Genomic DNA, 11,982 nt, shown 5'->3' on the forward strand with positions numbered 1-11,982 from the left:
TTCCAAGCAGCCCGGCCTTTGGAATCCACCCTGCAGGCTTTCCTTTCATGCCCTCTTAGCCTGGGTTCGAAACTCCTCTGAGAGTCAAAATTAAGTCCAAAGCAAATCACACCATAAAGCCTTTATCTAGAGTCTGAGAAAAGAATTCTTAATAGGAAATTACAAGAGGGAGGATAGTTACTAGTCAAGTGAGCATTGAGTTGGATCTTTAAAAGTCAGGGAAAAATGAGGGCCTGGCACTGTTTGATGACCGAGTTTCATTGTGTTGTCAGTAGTAAGCAAATAGTCTTAAGCATTCTTAAGCGGAAGCTCAATCAAAAAGACAAACCCTGGAATGGGCTCTGTAGAGGCCAAGAGATTTGGATTCTGCCAGTCCAGGAAGGAAGGGATTCCAAAGATAAAGGGCATCCATCGAAAACATTTTGTTTCCAACTCCCAGGAGCTCCACATCAGGAAATGAACAGGGATGTGCTGCTTTACAGAGAGAGAGCAAGACAGGGAGAGACAGAGAAGACAACAGAGACAGAGACAGAGAGACAATGTCTCTAAGACAACCCTTAACACAAACCCCTGGAATCCAGGGGTTTTGGTTTCCAACACCTCCAAAGAAAGTTTGGGTCTGTCAAATGCTAACTACATCAAAGACTCGAGAAGCTAACATTTCTGTAGCCCTTTGTTTTATAATCTTCTCCCTCTACTTTTTATTTAAAATTAAACTTGGTTTCATTCTCTGGTCCAGACTCAGATGAGTCTGATATCATGCCTATGATATCTCATATGCCATATATAATTGCCAGGGAAATGCAAGCTCTTGGGTTAAGAACCCTGTGCTAGGAAGTTGTCTGTTTCTTGGCACATCAGTTCTCTTTGGGCAAGTTTACTGAGGTGGTTCCAGGAGTGCCCGCTGATGAGCAGGACTGAGTCTTGGCTGCTGATTGTAGACCTTCATGCTGGTGTTGGAGAGGGAGGAGGACTCACTCAGGTGTCTGGACTTGCCTTGGGAGTGGTCATGTGTCGCACTCAGGAGGTGACTGTGGGAATACTCAAGTTTATCCAGGAACCACACAGCAAAGCAGGGGTGCTAGCAGTGGTGTAAAGCCTTCATCAGAAAACCAGAAACACAGAATTGTGTCCAAGACAAAGGGTATTGGGAACAGAGCTAGACATCTCTCCAATACAGCCTGCTGCATAGAGGTGCTCTGGAATCCGCCACTGGGTTTGAATTCCCCCATGGTAGGTGTTAGCTTTGCCACTATAAGTTACTTAGCTTCTCTCATCTTGATTCTCATTAACTGTAGAATGCAAGGAAGTACTAGTGACTTCCTTATAGGGTTAAAGAAGGATGCACTGAGATAATGTAGGCCAGTGGGGATAATTCACACCTAGGGTGAAGGTCGTCTGCAGGGAGGCAGAGCCGCCCCAGGAACACTTCACGTCATATGCTCTTCAGGTTGTGCCATCGTGCTTGCTCCTAAGGGGATTGTGCCATTTGTCTTAGTTGTGTGGACCTCAGATAAGTGACTTGATTGTGCTCAGGTCTGTTGTGTGAAATGTTACAGGATCCTGGTGAGGATTAAGTGAGTTAATACATGTGAAGTACTTGGAACAGTGCCTGATACATGATGAGTAGTGCCTTGACCAGAACGAGAACTTGCGACGTCAGGGAATAATGGTGACAGAAAGTGCCTGTGTGCGTGATGCCAGCGTGGGGGTGGGGAGAATGCCGAAATATCTCTTTGAAGATGATCTTTTACAATGCATAATAATCCCTCTCTCAGTGTGGGAGAAGAGTAAAATATCGGCCCAAGGCAATATTAATTAATATTACTTATAGCCATGTCTTCATCATGATTAAACAATTAATTTTTCTAGCACCATTGTAAAGAACTGGGGATTTGCATTGTGGAATTACTGGACCTTTGAATATGACGGTGGCATTTCTGTAATGTTTCATCTGCTTTGATCCTTAAAATGTTTCCCTTTTTATTTGGTTTTAATGGAGCTCCTGCTGCTGATCAGGAAGCATTTAATATGAGGTTGCCTTAGACAAAATTGAGTCACCGAAGCGTGCCTTTGAAATACAAAGTTTTTTTTTTTTTTTTTAATGATGAAGAAACTATTGGCCTATACTAAAGGTAGAATGGCAGAAGAAATGGCTTTTCTTTTCTTTGACTTCATTGTCATGTCTAGAAAGCTGCAAGTCAGGGAAACATAACCCAGAAGGAGTGAGAGGGAAGGTCGTAGGATTCTTCCCCATCTGTAGGCATTTCTACTATTGAGTTTGGTCCTTTCACTTTAAAACACACTACAAGTGTCCCCAGATTCAGTGTTCTCACTGCAGGGTGGTCAAGCAGGTCTATCTCTGGGCTTCTAGGCAGCCCTCGCCAGCCCAGCATGGGCTGCAGGAAGGTTCGGAAACCTTGCCTGGGCTCTGCAGAACAGTGTTAGCAATGCCTGTCACAGGTGGAGGTGATGGTGTGAGGGGTGTGATGTGCACATTTTATTTTGACATCCCTGTTCCAATCCCTCTGTTTGACTAACGGGCAGGATTGCCGAGTTTCTAGCTGTGAGGTTTTAGGGTATATTTCTCTAACTCCCTAAGTCTCAATCCTCATCTTTAAAAAGGAGGAAATAATAATACCAGATAGTAATTACTACATGCCAGGTCTGTTTCTAAGAGCTTTGCATATACTAATTCATTTAATCCTCAGGGCAACTTGTGAGGTAGGGCTATCATCACCCCTTTCTGCAAATGCTGCTGCTCTGAATAATGGTCCCAGCCAGGAAGAAGCTCAGGTCTCCTCTTTGAGGAATGTGGCCTCTTCCATATGCAGGGGGAAAGCATGAGGTTACACTCTTTTGCTTTTACTTCTGGATTATCACAGCTTCTAGAAAGCATTGGAGTATGCCAAGGAAACAAACAGGAAATGGGCTAGTGGAATCGGCTTTGGTTTTCCGCCATTCTATTCTGTTCGATTCTCATGTCACTGGGAAAGAGGATATTAACACTTAGATGAAGTCCACAGACGAATCTCTTCAAGGCATATTTCCTGTCTCCATAACCCCAGACTGTTTGGGGAGTCCTTGCTGCATATACTTGCAACTGTGGGATACAGGCAGGGACATCGGTTTTTACTGGGGACCTTTATATCTTTTTTTGAACCAAAAGAAATCCTATTTTTTCATTTAAATTCAATTAGCCAACTTAGCACACCATTAGTTTCAGATGTAGCATTCAAGAATTTATCAGTTGCATATAACCCCCAGTGCTCATCACATCATGTGCCCTCCTTAATGTCCATCACCCAGTTACCCCATCCCCCATCCCCCTTCCCTCCAGCAGCCCTCTGTCTGTTTCCCACAGTTAAGAGTCTCTCATGGTTTTTCTCCCTCTCTGATGACTTCCCATTCAGTTTTCTCTCCCTTCCCCTGTGATCCTCTGTGCTATTTCCTATCTTCCACATAGGAGTGAAACCATATGATCATTGTCTTTTTTTGACTCACTCATTTTGTTTAGCATCACACCCACCAGTTCCATCCACGTTGATGTAAATTTTAAGTATTCATTCTTTCTGATGGCTGAATAATATTCCATTTTATGTGTGTGTGTATATATATATGTATATATATATACATATATATATATGTATATATATATGTATACACACACACACACACACCACATCTGTGGTATATATTATATACCACATCTTCTTTTTCCATCCATCTGTCAATGGACATGGTGGGCTCTTTCTACAATTTGGCTGTTGTGGACATTGCTGCTACGAAAATTGAGGTGCAGGTGCCCCTTTTGATCACTACCTTTATATTTTATTGGAAGATAGCACAGCCAGTATGAGGACTCTTTCCACCACTCTATACATTTGGTTTCTCAAGTTCAGTGGTTCTCAAAGAGCAGTCCCTGGATTACATGTTAGCAGCACTTGGGAACTTGTTAAATAAGCAAATTTGCTGACCCTACTACTCCAGACCTCCTGAATCAGAAACCCTGGGGAGGGGGCCCAAGAAGCCATGCGGTAAGAAGTCCTCAGGTGATGCACACTCAAGTTTGAGGAGGTAAAGTTGATGGAAGTGGAGGTAACCAACTAAAGAAACATGTGATGTCTGCCATGAAAGGTTTGAAAGAGGTGAATGTAGAAGATGGTTTGTTCAGTGCTGCTTTAAAGGGTTTTCAATAAACTGAAGAAAGAACACTCTATGGAAGAGCCATGCTAATTTGAATGTTTGCAGAGGCATTTCCAGTCACTAGAGAGAGTTCAGCAGAGAGACCCAAGGCCATCCATGCTCATAGAGAAAGGGCAGGAGAAATTCTTATATTGGGCAGATAAAGTTGGAGGTTTAAGGGACCACTAAATAAAATTTTTTCCTTCTGAGTTTGGAATGAACTTTTAATGAGAAATAAGAAAGAGGGGCCAGATAAAGGGAGATCAAGTGTCATTACTAGTAAGTATAATTCTCCACAAGGATAGAGAATATGTGTGTTCCAGATTATTATTATTTTTTTGTTATTTAATAAATCAGCGCCAAAGAGTGACTTAAAATAATACCAGTCATTAATTTGCTCACAATGTGGGAACTGGCTAGACTCCACTCAGTGAGTTTTAGTAAGGTAACTCATGTGGTTGGAGTCGAATGGTGGCAGGATGCAGGAGCATTCATTCCCATATCTAGCATCTGGAAAGACTCCAATAGCTGCACTGGAAAAGCATCTCTCCCCTGTTCCCATATACTCTCACCACATGTTCACCTCAGGGGTACCTGGACTTCTTTCATGGTGAATGAAGGGTTTCCAAGTGATTGTTCCAAAAGAAACCAGCAAGAGCCACATGGCTATTTTAATGGCCTTAGAAATTACCTTCTGCAGCTTTCTGCAGCTTTCTCTTCATTAAGGCAGTCACAAAGTCCCAGCTAGGCTCAAAAGATGGGGACATAGATACCACCTCTCAATAGAAAGAATGTTCAAGAATGTGCAAACATGGTTTAAAACCACTACAGGATGCCATCACCTGGTTTCTCACATCTTCTTCCCTGAACTGAATGAACTTGGCTCCCAGCCGTAGTCTTACCCCTGGCCAGGGCAAAGTCCGCCACAAGAAGCTTGCTAAATGTTTCTGTGGACAGGCTGGCCTACATTAGAGAGGATGCTCAGTTTCATTTTGAAGTTTACCAATCAGGTAAATTGCTCCTGAGCTGGGAGAGGGGGATAAGAGAGGCCAGGGATGTTACACTGGAAGAAGTCCCCAGATAGAAACATGAGGCCAGTGAATGGGGATTACCTCCTTCTAGGCAGTCGGATTAGAGAGAATGCCTTTCATTTTTAAACTTTGGAAAATTTGTGAATTTTGATTCCTAAATATCATTTGTATCCTCAGTTGTAGAGTAATTTACATTTTGGCATGTTTGCTTGTTTTCTCTTTCCTTCAAACCGCCTTTAAAACCACTTTAAAGCTTCATCGAGATCTAATCCCCATAGCATACATTTCACCCATTTAAAGAACATAGTCGAATGGTTTTTAGTATATACACTGATATGAGCAACCATCAGCACAGTTAATTTTAGAACATCCTGTCATCTTTAAAGAAATCCTGTACACTTTAGCACTTATCTTCCTGTCCTTCCATTGCTTCTAGCCCTAAGCAATTGCTAATCTACTTTCTGTCTTTTTAGACTTGGACATTTCATCTAAATGAAATCATTAACATGCAGTCTATTACATCAGGCTTCTTTCACTTGTCATAATGTTTTGTGTCGTATGTGTTAGTCTCCATTCCTTTTAATGGCTGAATAATATCCCATTGTACAGATGGTAAAACACATTTTTTAATTTATTTATCAGTTGGACATTTGGGGTGTTTCCACCTTTTAGCTATAAATATTTGTGTACAAATTTATATGGACATAAGTTTTCATTTCTCTTATGTATATGTCTAGGGGTAGAATGGCTGTGTCTTGTGGTAAGTATATGTTTAACCATTTGGGAAAGTATACAATTGTTTTCCAAAATAGCTGCACCATTTTTACATTCCCATTAGCAGTGTATGAGGGTTCTGGTTTCTCCACATTTTCAACACTTGTTATTATCTGACTTTAAATCTAGCAATCCTAATGGCTATGAAGTCATATCTCATTGTAGGTTTGATTTGCATTTCCGTGATGACTAATGATGCTAAGCATCGTCATATGCTTTTGGCCATTTGTGCATCTATCTTATTTAGAGAAATATTTATTCATTTCATTTTCCTATTTTTTATTTGGATAATCTATCTTCTTCTTACTGAGTTGTATGAGCTATTTATATATAGATCCATGTCCCTAATCAGATATTTGATTTGCCAGTATTTTTCTTCATTCTGTGGGTTGTCTTTTCACTTTTTTGATAGTATTATTAAAACACAAAAATTTTAAATTTTGATGAGGTCTAATTTATCTGTGTTTTTTCTGTTATTTCTTGTGCTTTCCCTGTCATATCTAAGAGTCCATTGCCAAATCTGATGTCATGAAGACCTACCCCAATATTTTCTTTTTTTTTTTTTAAGATTTTATTCATTTATTTGACAGAGAGAGAAAAAGAGAAAGAGAGATCACAGCAGGCAGAACAGCCCGCAGAGAGAGAGAGGGAGAAGCAGGCTCCCTGCTGAGCAGAGAGCCCGATGCGGGACTCGATCCCAGGACCTTGAGATCATGACCTGAGCCCAAGGCTGAGGCTTAACCCACTGAGCCACCCAGATGCCCCCCTCAATATTTTCTTCTAAGAGTTTCATAGTTTAGTATTTGGGGGTCTTTGTTACATTTTAAATTAAATTTTGTACATCATGTGAGGTAAGGATCCAACCTCATTTTTCTGCATGCAGATATTCAGTTTTTCTAGAACCATTTGTTGAAAGAATTATTCTTTTCCCATTAGATAGTTTCATGACCCTTGTCCAAAATGAGTTGCTCATAGACACACGGCTTATTTCTAGGCTTGCAATTCTCTTCCATTGATCTACATGTATATCTTTGTGCCACTTTGTGCCACAGTCAATACACTGTGTTGATTACTGTTGTATTGTAGTAAGTTCTGAAGTTGGGAAATATTAGTCTTCTATCTTTGTTTTTCTTTTTAAAGGAAAGTTTTGGTTATTGTCAGTCCCTGGCTATTTCATGTGAATTTTAGAATCAGCTTACGGATTTCCAGGAAGAAGTCAGCTGGAGTTCTGATAGGGATCATGTTAAGTCTGTAGATCAGTTTGGGGAGAATTTCCATCTTAATAATGTTAAGTTTTCCAGTCTCTGAACATGGGATGCTTTTTCATTTATTGAGATCTTCTTTTTTTTTTTCTTTCAACAATTCTTTGTAGTTTTTAGCATGTAAATTTTGCAATAATTTTGTCAAATTTATTCTTAACTGTTTCATTTTTTTGATACTGTTGTTAATGAAATTATTTTCTTAATTTCATTTCTGGATTGTTAGTTAAAAGCATATTTTAAAAAACTGAGTTTTGTATATTCATCTGGCATTCTGCAGGCTTGTTGAATTCATTTATTAGTTCTAATAGTTTTATTGAATTACTTAAGATTTTCTATACACGGGATCATGCCAGCTATGAATAGAGGTAGTTTATTTTTTCCTTTTCAATATAGATGTCTTTATTTATTTTTCTTCCCTGGCTAGAACCTCCAGGACACATTGAATAGAAGTGGTGAGAGTGAACATCCTTGCCTTTTCCTAATCGTAGGGGAAAAGCATCCAGTCCTAACCTAAGGGAAAGCATTTTTCACCATTAAGTATCATGTTAGCTATGGGTTTTTTGTAGATGCCTTTTACCAGGTTGAGGAAGTTCCTTCCTATTCCTAGATTTTGTGTGTGTGTGTTTATCATGAATAAGTGTTGGATTTTGCTAAATTTTGTTTGTGTTTATTGAAAGGACCATGTGGATTTTGTTTTTTAGTCTATGAATAATGAGGTAGGCAGGAAGAAGAAGGGTTGAAGTCCTTCTTTCTCTGCCTTTTGTTCTATTCACCCCCAATGGTTTGAGGAATGCCCACCCACACTGGAGAGGGCAATCCACTTTACTGAGCCCATCAATTTAAATGTTAATCTCATCGTGAAACATCCTCACAGACACATAGAAATAGTTTATCAGAGCACCCCATGGCACTGTCAATTTAACACATAAAAATAACCATAATGGAAGAGTTCCCTCCATTTCTATTTTGTGGAAGTTTGTAAAGAATTAATACTCAGGGGCACCTGGGTGGCTCAGTCAGTTAAGCGACTGCCTTCAGCTCAGGCCATGATCCTTGGGTCCCGGGATCGAGCCCCACCTCTGGCTCCCTGCTCAGTGGGGAGCCTGTTTCTCCCTCTCCCTCTGCCAGTGCTCTGCCTACTTGTGCTCTCTCTCTCTCTGTCAAATAAATAAATAAAATCTTAAAAAAAAAAAGAATTAATACTCAGTATTCTTTAATGTTTGGAGAATTCAGCAGTGAAGCCATCTGAGCCTGGGATTTCCTTTGTGGGTAGTTTTGATTATTACTTCAGTCTCTTTACTTGTTATCAGTCTATTCAGATTGTCTATGTCTTTTTAGGTCGGCTTCAGGTGTTTTTATCTTTTTAGGAATTTGTCCATATCATCTGAATTATCTAATTACTGGCAAACAATTGCTCATAGTATTCCTTTATAATCTTTTTAAAATTTTTTAAGATTGGTAGTATTTTTAAAGTCAGTAGACATTTCATTTCTGATTCTAGTTATTTGAGTCTTCTCTCTTTTTTCTTGGTATATCTAAGCTAAGAGTTTGTCAGTTTTATTGATTTTTTTCAAGCAATCAGCTCTTGGTTTCATTTGATTTTCTTTATTTTTCTATTCTCGATTTCATTGATTTTTATTATTTCCTTTCCCAAAGGAGGCATTGATCATTACCATCTCCCCAAAGGGACATTGATAATCCACATTTATAGTGAAAAACACAAGAAAATCATTTTTATCATAGTATTATCTTTTCTCCACTTCTGTTTCTCTTCCTATATTGCCCATTTTATTATGACAGTCCAATCACCCAAGCTGCAAACTGGAGCCTTTATTTATTCTTTTTTGTTCTCATGCTTCACATTCAACTGGTCACTGAATCCTAGAAGCCCTACTTCAGAAATATCTCTCAAACCCATCTGCTTCTCTCTGCTTCCACTCTTATCCATTAAAATTCCCCCACAGTTTTCTGACTAACCTTATGGTGTATGACCAGCCCACCCCTAACATTTGCAGGGCCCCAAAGAAGAGTTAAAATGGAGGTTTTCAGCCCATTGCCCAAACCCCTCCTTTCCTAACCCATTGCTCTAACCCATTGCAGACATGTAGGCATCCCAGCTTCCACGTCCAAGTTCTTTCTTACATTTCTTTTTTTTGTGTGTGCCAATTTTAAATACAGTTTTATTTAAGACATTGCATTTTCCACTTAACAATACAGTGCTTATAAAGTGCAATGTTTATTTCCTTTCCCTGTGCACATATTCCATATTCAAGTATCAAGAATGCCCAGTTCTTTTGCTATAGCAGCTCAACATTACAACTGCCATGGAATTTGCTACAAATTTGGGTCCTTTGAATATTGTATGTGGAACAATGCTCAACCTATTTATTCTCAGATTGGTTTAGTCAACCTCTTCAATGGTGGGCCCAGAGGAGGCACCACCAGAGGGAGGAGCTCCACCGCCAGGGAAGCCTCCAGGTATTCCTCCTGGCATGCCCCCTGCACTCTGATACAGCTTGGTGATGATGGGGTTGCAGACTTTCTCCAACTCTTTCTGCTGGTGTTCAAATTCTTCCTTCTCTGCAGTCTGGTTCTTATCAAGCCAGTTGATGATTGCATTGCACTTGTCAAGAATCTTCTGTTTGTCTTCATCATTTATCTTGCCCTGTAGTTTTTCATCTTCAACAGTTGCTTTCATGTTGAATGCATAAGACTCCAGTGAATTCTTGGAAGACACCTTGTCCCGCTGTTTCTCATCTTCAGCTTTGTACTTCTCAGCTTCCTGGACCATGCGCTCAATATCTTCCTTGCTCAAGCGGCCCTTGTTGTTAGTGATGGTAATCTTGTTCTCTTTTCCATTGCAGAGACACTGAGGATACCATTAGCATCGATATCGAAAGTGACCTCAATCTGAGGGACACCATGAGGAGCAGGAGGTATGCCTGTGAGTTCAAACTTTCCAAGTTGTCCTTGTTGTCCTTGGTCATGGCACGCTCACCTTCATACACCTGAATAAGCACACCAGGCTGGTTGTCGGAGTAGGTAGTGAAGGTCTGTGTCTGTTTGGTAGGAATGGTAGTATTACGCTTAATAAGAACAGTCATGACTCCTCCAGCAGTTTCAATGCCAAGAGAAAGTGGAGTGACATCCAACAGCAGCAAATCTTGAACATTTTCATATTTGTCTCCAGAAAGGATGGCTGCCTGAACAGCTGCACCATAAGCAACAGCTTCATCAGGGTTGATGCTCTTATTCAGTTCTTTTCCATTGAAGAAATCTTGGAGAACTTTCTGAATCTTGGGGATACAGGTAGAACCACCCACCAGAACAATATCATGGATCTGAGACTTGTCTAACTTGGCATCCCGAAGAGCTTTCTCTACAGGGTCCAGGGTGCCATGGAACAGGTCAGCATTTAATTCTTCAAACCGGGCATGAGGTATAGAAGTTGATTCCTTCATACAGAGAATCAATCTCAATACTGGCCTGGGTGCTGGAAGAAAGTGTACGCTTAGCACGTTCACAAGCAGTATGGAGACGACGAACTGCCCTCTTGTTTTCACTGATATCTTTCTTATGTTTGCGCTTGAACTCTGCAATAAAATGGTTGACCATTCGGTTGTCAAAGTCTTCTCCACCTAAGTGGGTGTCTCCAGCTGTGGACTTAACCTCAAAGATCCCATCTTCAATAGTAAGGATTGACACATCAAAAGTGCCACCTCCTAAATCAAAGATCAGCACATTCCTTTCAGCTCCAACTTTTTTGTATAAGCCATAAGCAATAGCAGCAGCAGTTGGCTCATTGATGATTCTAAGTACATTGAGACCAGCAATAGTTCCAGCATCTTTGGTAGCCTGACGCTGAGAATCATTGAAGTACGCAGGTACTGTGACAACTGCATTGGTAATGGTCTTCCCAAGATAAGCCTCTGCTATTTCCTTCATTTTTGTCAAAACCATAGAAGACACCTCCTCTGGATAAAAGCTTTTTGTCTCTCCCTTGTATTCTACTTGTACCTTGGGCCTGCCAGCATCATTCACCACCATGAAAGGCCAATGCTTCATATCAGACTGGACAACAGCATCATCAAATCTCCGTCCAATCAGGCGTTTGGCATCAAAAACTGTGTTGGTGGGGTTCATCGCAACTTGGTTCTTTGCAGCATCACCGATCAATCGTTCGGTGTCTGTGAAGGCGACATAACTTGGGGTGGTCCGGTTTCCCTGATCATTGGCAATTATTTCCACTTTCCCGTGCTGGAAGACACCCACACAGGAGTAGGTGGTGCCAAGATCAATGCCAACTGCAGGTCCCTTAGACATGGTTGCTTATGTGTAGGTCTGGCTCGGATTGAGAAGAAGACAGCAATCCAAAGATCTAGCCCTACGTTCAATGAGAACCACTTTCTTACATTTCTAACAAACACCTCTAAGGCCTAGAGAATGGACCTGTGGAGGGCTACACAATTTCGAAACCCTAAAAGCAGGTTTGGGATATTTTGAACAGGGAATCTCAGTTGCTGAACACCCAGACTGTGATCTAGAAGTGGAGGAGAGTATAGGCTCTAGGTGGACACATTCCATTGGCCCTGTGGACTCCTTGCCTTGAAGAGACTGATGTATCTAGAAGAGAGCTAGAGCTTTGTCTCGCAAAATGTAGGTTTCAAGGGAGGGTCCTTGTGTCTCAGCGTAAGGGTGATATGACATTACTTCCTTGCATAAAATGCTCA

At 40.7% G+C, this 11,982-nt stretch overlaps 1 pseudogene; it reads right to left on the reverse strand.

The window, feature by feature from the left end:
- Nucleotides 1-9,383: 9,383 nt before the first annotated feature.
- LOC131824016 (heat shock cognate 71 kDa protein-like) lies at nt 9,384-11,609 on the reverse strand (annotated as a pseudogene).
- Nucleotides 11,610-11,982: the final 373 nt, after the last annotated feature.

The sequence above is a fragment of the Mustela lutreola genome, chromosome 1 (genome assembly GCF_030435805.1).
Source record: "Mustela lutreola isolate mMusLut2 chromosome 1, mMusLut2.pri, whole genome shotgun sequence".
In the NCBI taxonomy this organism is placed as follows: domain Eukaryota; kingdom Metazoa; phylum Chordata; class Mammalia; order Carnivora; family Mustelidae; genus Mustela; species Mustela lutreola.